Genomic DNA, 8,760 nt, shown 5'->3' with positions numbered 1-8,760 from the left:
AAATAATGATATTTAATTTTAAATACCTAATAATGATGAAAATAATAAATATTATTATTCTTTATTCATGGATATCACTTCCCATAATTTTAGGTTATGTTTGTTTTGATAAGATTGAGAATCCAACTGAATTTCCTATCTTTCCTTCATTAGTTTGTTTAAGCTAATCTTGTAGGTTTGTTTCTTTTTGAACTTATCCGAATAGTTTGTAACTTGAGTTGATCTATGGGTTGCTTAATTTTTAAGTTTACTTGATTCTTAAGTTTCTCCAAATTAGTTACAAAATATCCCTATAAAAAGAGAGCTCACCTAGTTCAAAAATCACACCAAAGAGTTTCATTGAGCTGTCGGGAACTCTTTCTCTCTTCCCCCTTTCTTGACTTGTGTTGATAGTCTGTCTTGCACAATTTTGGGCAGTGCCATGAAACGTCTTAAAGAGAGTGACCTGGTCGTGACTCAACCTAGTAACAACTTCGGTAAATAATAGAATTTGAAAATCCAAATACAACAGTTTGAAAATCCAAAAACAACAGTGAAAGAGTAATATGAGTTGATTAATCTTAAAGTTAATGACCATGATTAGGGTACAAATAAAGATTCGTTAATATGTTTAATTATGTACATTTGTTATTGTAGAAAATCAGAATCAGTCTCGTGAGCTTAACTCAGTTCATAGAAATATTACATAATATATGTAGGGGTTGGAGTTCAAACTCCAAATACTTACTTCGGCACATTTAAAATTGTGAACTCTGGTCATTAAACTACTTAAAAAAACCAGAAAATCAGAACCGAGTTCACACAAACTGTGTTGAAGGAGGAGAGCCTAACATGCAAAGCTTTTGTCTTTCTCTATGTGATTTGTGGTTCTTGAAAAACTTAAGGAAAAGAAGGATAACATAAGCACTTGGCCTCTAAATGCATGAAACAAATGTAAGGTATGACAAATGGTGACAAATGAAAATGTCTTAAAACAAAAGGACGTGGACGAATTATTGTTGTTTTTTGGTACCAGCAAGAGAATCAATCACATATGTCCTATAGTTATCACTGGGTCCAGGTCACAAATACACGTAATAAACAAAGCCAAAAAAATATAGTGAGTTTTTCCTAACAATAGATCTTGCTTATAATTATAGTTTTTATAACTTATTCCTATTATAGATTACATGATTGCTAGTAATTCCCTTTCAACTGTACATGGTAAGCACCATAACTTTGAATTCTCTACAATCATATAATCATATATCTTGGATCTTAGATGAAGATCAAATGACTCGTTATTCCTTGAACTAAATATTGAGTTTTAAAAAAATAATATTAAAAACAAATAATAAATAGCAAGAAAATTTGGACGCATATATTCCTTTCATTACCCGCATCATGTATTTACTTATCTAGTTATCTTGATCATTCAATCTAAACCAATGGTTGAGATCATTTAAGATTGATTTATTGAAAATGCAATATGTGTTGTCTGATCTTAAATCGATGAATACGATGGGACTTTACGGATGACATATGTATATATATATATATATATACACCCAATTCTAGTAGTAGCCATGTAACTTACTCGTAAAATGTTAAATGTGTTAGAATTACATAAATTTGAAAGTAATGTCAAAAGTAGCAACCACTTTACTCGAAGAATCTGTTTTTTTTCCCTCCACCTTGATGTATGAGATGCAAGCTAGCTATTGCGTGTGGGACAACATTTTGATGAAATGCAAAATCATTTAAATAAGTACATATAGATTCTAGATTTGGAGTAATAAATTTAACAACGTTAGAGAATGAATTAGAATGCCATTGTTTTGAATTGAGCATCTTATTAATACCAGTTAGATAAAACAAAATATAGATTAGGATTGTTGCTTTTCATAATTAATCTAAAAAAATGTGATCTTTTGTGATGAAGCTCTAGAATTTGCATGACACACGTTCTCACCTACTTGCGTTATATTGAAAAGTGGGTCACCAGAAAACAATACTAGGAAAAGCATCTAATTTAAAAACAAGAAGGACATGTACTAGTAAATAAGCATGTGAAAGGATTTTGATAGTTTGTGAAAGTTGGGATTGCTTGATTGAAGTAGCCAAAAAACATGTCGATGAGATGTCAACCGATTACTAATATCATTCACACTTGAGAAACAATTGTTGGATTCAAGTGTAAGCGGTTAGTCTCAAGTCAATTATCAATGAGCAAGATGTAGGATATACTATAAAATATGATATTTGTGCTCTTATTATGATGTTATGTTTGAGTACATGAAATTGGTGATAATTGAATTGTTGTTAATGAAATTGCATGTTCATAATATGTGAAAATGATATATTGTGAATTGTGCTCCAAATGTTGAATTGTGCTATCTTATTGTTGAATTGCGATGAGATCATGTTTAATTGATGTTGTAGAGATATTGTTGTTGATGATTCATAACTTCGGTGTTCATAAATCATGAATTGATGATGATAAATGAGTTGTTGTTGTTGAAATGGGTTGAATTGGTGAATTGTATTTAAATGGCATTGTTGTAATGTTTGATGTGTTCTTGAGAGCCATTTTAAGTACTATGACATGTAAACAAACTTTGGAAACATATTTGTACCTTGGGAGATCAAAATTAGGATTTTTGGGTGAAAAAGGGTTGAAACCCGTAATTTTTCTGCAGAACTGATGACTGTTCGCTTAAGCGAACCGGTAAACGAACAATAAGCGAACATTACTGTAAGCTATTGGAACTTGTTCGCTTAAGCGAACAAGGTGGTCACTTAAGCAAACAAGCCCAGTTTCAGCAACCTTTGATTTTCGTTCCGAGCTTTAGGAGGCCAATCCAAACTTTGTAAAATGCTTCTTTCAACTTGTTTAATCTCTGTTTGTACTCCTAAACCTACTGGAACATGATTTACTCATTCGAATTTGGGATTTTCTATTTTGGTTGAAACTCGAACTTTTGGTAATTTTCGGATTTTGCCGGAAATGGAATTTTGTGAACTAAAATGGATTACAAGTTGAGTCTACAGTCCATGTGGACTTAGGCAAGGCTTGTATAGTGGTTTAATGTCTTAATCATGTCAAACTTCATTTTTCGGGTGGGAATGTGGAAATGTGAACTTTGGGTTTTTTCTCACGAACTTAAGCTAATCTTTGAACTAATGTTTAATAGTTCGTAAGTGGCTTAAGCTCATGACTACATGATTGATTAAGATGGAGTTGTAGGTTTTAAAACTTGAATAAGTTACCTAGCTTTGAAAATTATCAATGTTGGCCATTTTGCCACTTGATACGGACTTTGTTGATAATGATTCTTTAAAGTCGTTTAACTTGTAAATCTTTGGTGAATGGTTTTGTATGGTTAAATGAAGTTATGTGAGTGACTTGTTAAGTGTTGGATATGATGTTCATAATAAGATTATTGTATGGTGAATTGTTGGTGAGTGCATATATGACATGTGATGATGAATTGTTGGTGAATGCATATATGCTAAGTGTTTGGTGAGATTGTGGTGAATTGTTTGTGTGAACATATGTATTGTTGTTGAGATATATGTTTATACATACATGACTGATGGTGACGGATTTTATATCTAATGTGGTGAATGGTTTGTGTGAACATATGCATTGTTGTCGAGTTATATGTTCATGCATTCATGACTGTTCGTGACGGATTTTATATCCAATTGAGGTGATTATGGTGTTCTGTTGGCATCATGGGGTGACGACCTAGACGTTGGTGACGACGGTACCGCATGCATTTATGTGTCGTGTCTAGGGACATATCATATTGTGGCATGAGTCCTAATTGTGAAAATAATTGATATACTTGTGGATGTGAGTGATTGGTTGTGATATTTGGATTTATCATTATGAATTATTATTGAGATTAAATATCCATGTTAATTATTTAGAACTTGAAATGATTCATTTATGTTCAAATTTATTTCATTGATTATGATTAATGTAAAGCTTACCCCCAGTGGTAGACGAAGTGCAGGATTAGTTGCTTTGGTGAGTTGCTCGGTGATTGCTTGGATAGAGGGAGTTATCTCCGTTATCGGTTCTGTAGAGTCGTAGGATAGACTCTGATCTAGGATGTTGTCTTATGATTTATTATAGATTGTCTATCCTGGATCTATTTATGTTTTGGAGAATTTTTATGATGATGTATTCGATCTCTTGGCATGTATGCTTTGGAGGTGTATGGTTTATATCCGCTGCAACTGTTGAGAATTTTTATATATGCATGTTGTTTTGGATTTTGTTGATGATCTGGCGTCTATTTCTTGAATATTATATTATTCGCGTGTTTTATCGCTTTAATAGAAATAGGGCGTTACACAAACCATGTGCCAATAGAGTATGAGGCAGTGTTGTTAGTGCCCATGCATCTCTTGTACCCTTGTCATGCGTATATGTGCACAACTGTGGACATAAATTTCCTGCAACTTCTTTTTCAAGCTAAAACGGTGGAAATCGCCCAATTTTCCTCACTTAAATCCTAAGTAATCAAATACTATAATTAGAGACTCTTTCAGACATTATTATTCATTTAGAAAGCTACTAGTATAAGACAAAGGTCAAGCATCAGAGTTCACATGTAGAAGAACTCCATCCTCCCCCTGTTCTCTCTAGGGTATGTTTTTATATTATTTTGTTATGATTTTTGTTGTCATGAGCAACTAAACCTCTTTGTTTAGGATTCTAAGATGAACCCTTATTTTTTGTTGGATTCGATTAATAAAGTTTTCATTCAATTATGATTTTCTTATGTTCGATTTAATTCGTACTTGTCTAATCTTAATGCTTTTTCAATAGAGAATCCACATCAGTAATCTTGAAAATTGATCCGTGGATGAAAAGTAGGATTGACTACTCAGAATTCTTTATCCGACCTTGACACCAATTACTTATTTATCAATTATGTTAATGAAATTTAAGTTGAAATCTAGTGTTTTCTACTCTCTTCTTTGAGGAACGACATAGTTTAACTAGGTTAACTCGTAACATACGTTATTGTAACGCCCGTTTTGATTTATTTAATTATTAAGATGAGTTTAGAATATATTTATATGATTTGTGTGAATTTAGATGATTTATATGATTGATGTGTGATTGATGTGATTTTATGAGATTTAATGAGGTGTTGTGACTTATTTTGTTGTTTAATAAAATAAGATTTGAAAATAAAAATAAATATTGAGTTGAGGGGTTGTTTTGAGATTTTAGAGAGTTTTGGGAGAGAAAGAGGAATAAGATAAAATAGATAGAGGAGATATAAATAGGAGAGACCTAGTTTAGAAAAATTAGTACGTACGATCAGTTTTTGGAGAAAAGGGAGAAAAAGTCAAGAGAAGAGAGAAGTACCAAGAGGAAGGCTGCGATTTTGATTTATAAGGTAAGGGTGAGACTAACATTCAATCCTATTAAGTTGTATAATTCTGATGGTTGTATTTAGCAAGTTGTGGATTAATTTAGAAAAGTTGGAAATTAGGTTAAAGTGAGAAATTGATGATTAATTGATGTAGAATGGTTAGATTGATGTAGAAACTGTATACAGACCTTAGATAATCCATAGGATGATTACAGAAATTAGTTTTGAGGTTTAAACCATGTGGATAGGTGAATTTTCGTGAAAACTGCACTTCTGCCCGAGCCAACATTCATCGCTCGCCTCCTGAGTGATGATCCTCGCCACAGCGAGTGATGAACTTCATCGCTCGCCTCGCGAGCAAGTTTACCCACCTCGCGAGTTGCACCTTGTAGCTCGCCATAGCTTGCAGTTCACTCGCCATAGCGAGTGTGACCAGTGAGGAAACATGATTTTGTGATATTGTGATTTCACTTGTTAAGTCGAACCTTAGATGTTTCTGAGTGTCTGAACATGTATCATAATGATTAGACAAGTTTTTATATTGAGATTGAACCTGGGGAAGTTTAAAAATGAATTTTTGGATGAAAAATGTCAAATTCCCAAGAGCACCTAGTTTCTTGTTCGCCAAGGCGAGCAGCTTACTCGCCAAGGCGAATGCCTTTTTCCTGAACTCGCCATAGCGAGTAGAGGCTCTCGCCTCGCGAGCTGTCCAATTACAGAACACCTTGTTAGGTTAAATGTGACCTTTGTCGCACGAGTTGATGTGAGTTGATCTTGGAGGTAAGAAACTAAGTTGTTTATCTTGCTGTTGTTGTTTCAGTAAGTCTGATGTATATGATGTAGTGTTGTTGATAATGTTATATAGTTGTATATACATTACATGAATTACGTATGATGTTGTGATGTTGTTGATTTGCATTTGATATTGTTATATCATGAACTGTTTTGCATACTATCTATGTTGCTGTTTGTTAATTAACTAAGCTGCATGAGTCGGTCTAAGTTGAAAGATGATGTTCCAAATTATTGGATTTATATAAGAGGTCGTTGATTCTAAGATGTTAAGTTGTTGAGTCCATGCATACTCATTCATTGTTGGGGGCTTGATGCCTTGGAGCCTTCGCTCACCACGTTGGGGGCTTGATGCCCTGGAGCTTTAGCTCAACTAAGTTGAGGGCTTGATGCCCTGGAAGTATATTAATACTTTATACGTTGAGGGCTTGATGCCCTAGATTGGTACCACATCCATATAAGAGGTTTAAGTTGCATAGTCGAGTTGGAGTCGCATTGTCGAGTCAAAGTTGTTAAGTTGTCAAGATGTTAAGTTGTGATTCTTTATATGAGCTGTTAATGGTGATATATGATATATTATTATCTATGATGATATTATGATGTTTTCATGTTGTTAAATATAATTGTTGAATTATATGCTTAATATTATTGTTTTGTGAAATCTCACCCCTTCTGTTTGGAAATGTTGCTCTTCGTATGAGTAACTTGCAGGTGATCGAGAGTAGGTTGCTGTTGTTTGCTGTCGTGAGTGGCTATCCGTCACTGAGTCTTTTAGGTGCTCTGATACGTAACAGGATGAGATCTTTTGTGGCTATTTTCTATTCCTTACGTATTTGATTATGAATTCTTATGATTAAGTTGTTAATTGAATTTTATGAGATGTTTTGATGAGGCCTACGTGCCAAGACTATTTATGTTAATGAATTAAATCCGCTGCGAAGTTTTGAATAATTATGTTGAAGGATAAATTGTTATTTATTTCATTTATGATTTTAAGAAGTATAACATTCCGTTTATGTGTTGAATACTCTGATAAATGTTATGAAATTTTTATGTTGGGGAAAACAGGGTGTTATAATTGGTATTAGAGCAGGTCGGTTCGTCCGACCAATTAGATGAGTCGTGTCGAGTTTAGTAACAGTTGTAATACTGTCTTATGTTGTTGTTGCTTGTTGTTTAGAAAACTAAGAATGGCTGGAAGAAACGACGCTGCGATTGCTGCTGCATTAGAAGCTGTAGCTCAAGCTGTGGGACATCAGCCTGCTGTAAATGCTGAAGTGACGATGCTAGAAAATTTTCTGAGGAATCATCCTCCTACTTTCAAGGGAAGATATGACCCTGATGGAGCTCAGACGTGCCTCAAGGAGATTGAGAGAGTGTTTCGAGTTATGCAGTGCACTGAGGGTCAGAAGGTGCGTTTTGGAACGCATATGCTAGCTGATGAAGCTGATGACTGGTGGGTGAGTCTTCTACCTACTTTAGAGCAAGATGGTGTTGTGGTTACTTGAGCTGTGTTTAGGAGAGAGTTCCTAGACAGATACTTTCCGGAAGATGTTCGCGGGAAGAAAGAGATTGAGTTCCTTGAGCTGAAACAAGGAAACATGTCAGTGACAGAGTATGCTGCCAAATTTGTAGAGTTGGCAAAGTTTTATCCGCAATACACTTGAAGTGGCTCACTCTAATCTGGACATATCATTGTGTCTTGACAAACCTGTTCTCACTCCCTCCAATCCTTCTTATAAATTACATAACGATACCTCACAAATTTCTCATGATATAATAGCTTATAGAAGATCAGTTGAAAATTTTCTCTACGTAATGTTGTTAACCCGATATTAAATTCATTTCTCAACATTTGAGCTAGTTTCTCTCCAATTCGACTCAAAATCATTATATTATTGCATTAGGAGTACTATGATATTTTAAATGTTCCATGTAGTGATAAATACACAAATTGTATATAAATAAAAAGGAAAATAAAAAGTTGGCGTTAGGGAAAAGGAATGGTAAACAAGTTGTCATAAAATCATCCTTCAAAAAAAAAAAAAAAGTTGTCATAAAATCACTTTTAATTTAAGAAGTAAAGGTGTCATAAAGATGGTCTTTTTGTGATTCAGATTGTGGAGGTTGTCCGGTATCCATAAAATCAATTATAGGGTATTGTGTTTTTTTGGGCCCCTCTTTGATGTCTTGGTGAACAAAAAGACAAAAGACAATTTCTCTATCATCAGCTAAAATAGAATATAGAGCTATGACAGACGCATGTTGTGAGTTGTCTTGGCTACGTCCATTGTTGAAGGATTTGGAGATATTGCACCCAAAGGAAGCACGGTTGTATTGCGATAACAAACCAACTCTTCATATTGCATCTAATCCGATATTTCATGAAAGAACTCGACATACCGAGATAGATTGTCATTTTATTCGTGACAAAATTCAAGATGGTTTATTTGCAACTGAGTATGTTCCATAAGCATAACAAGTTGTTGATGTGTTCACTAAACCATTTGGGAAGGAATCCTTTCTTACAATGAAGCGCAAGTTGGGAGTTCTTAATATCCACTCTCTAACTTGACGGGGAGTGTTAGGA

Source organism: Medicago truncatula, chromosome 6 (assembly GCF_003473485.1).
Source record: "Medicago truncatula cultivar Jemalong A17 chromosome 6, MtrunA17r5.0-ANR, whole genome shotgun sequence".
NCBI lineage: Eukaryota > Viridiplantae > Streptophyta > Magnoliopsida > Fabales > Fabaceae > Medicago > Medicago truncatula.
Note: the sequence above shows the minus strand (reverse complement) of the source record.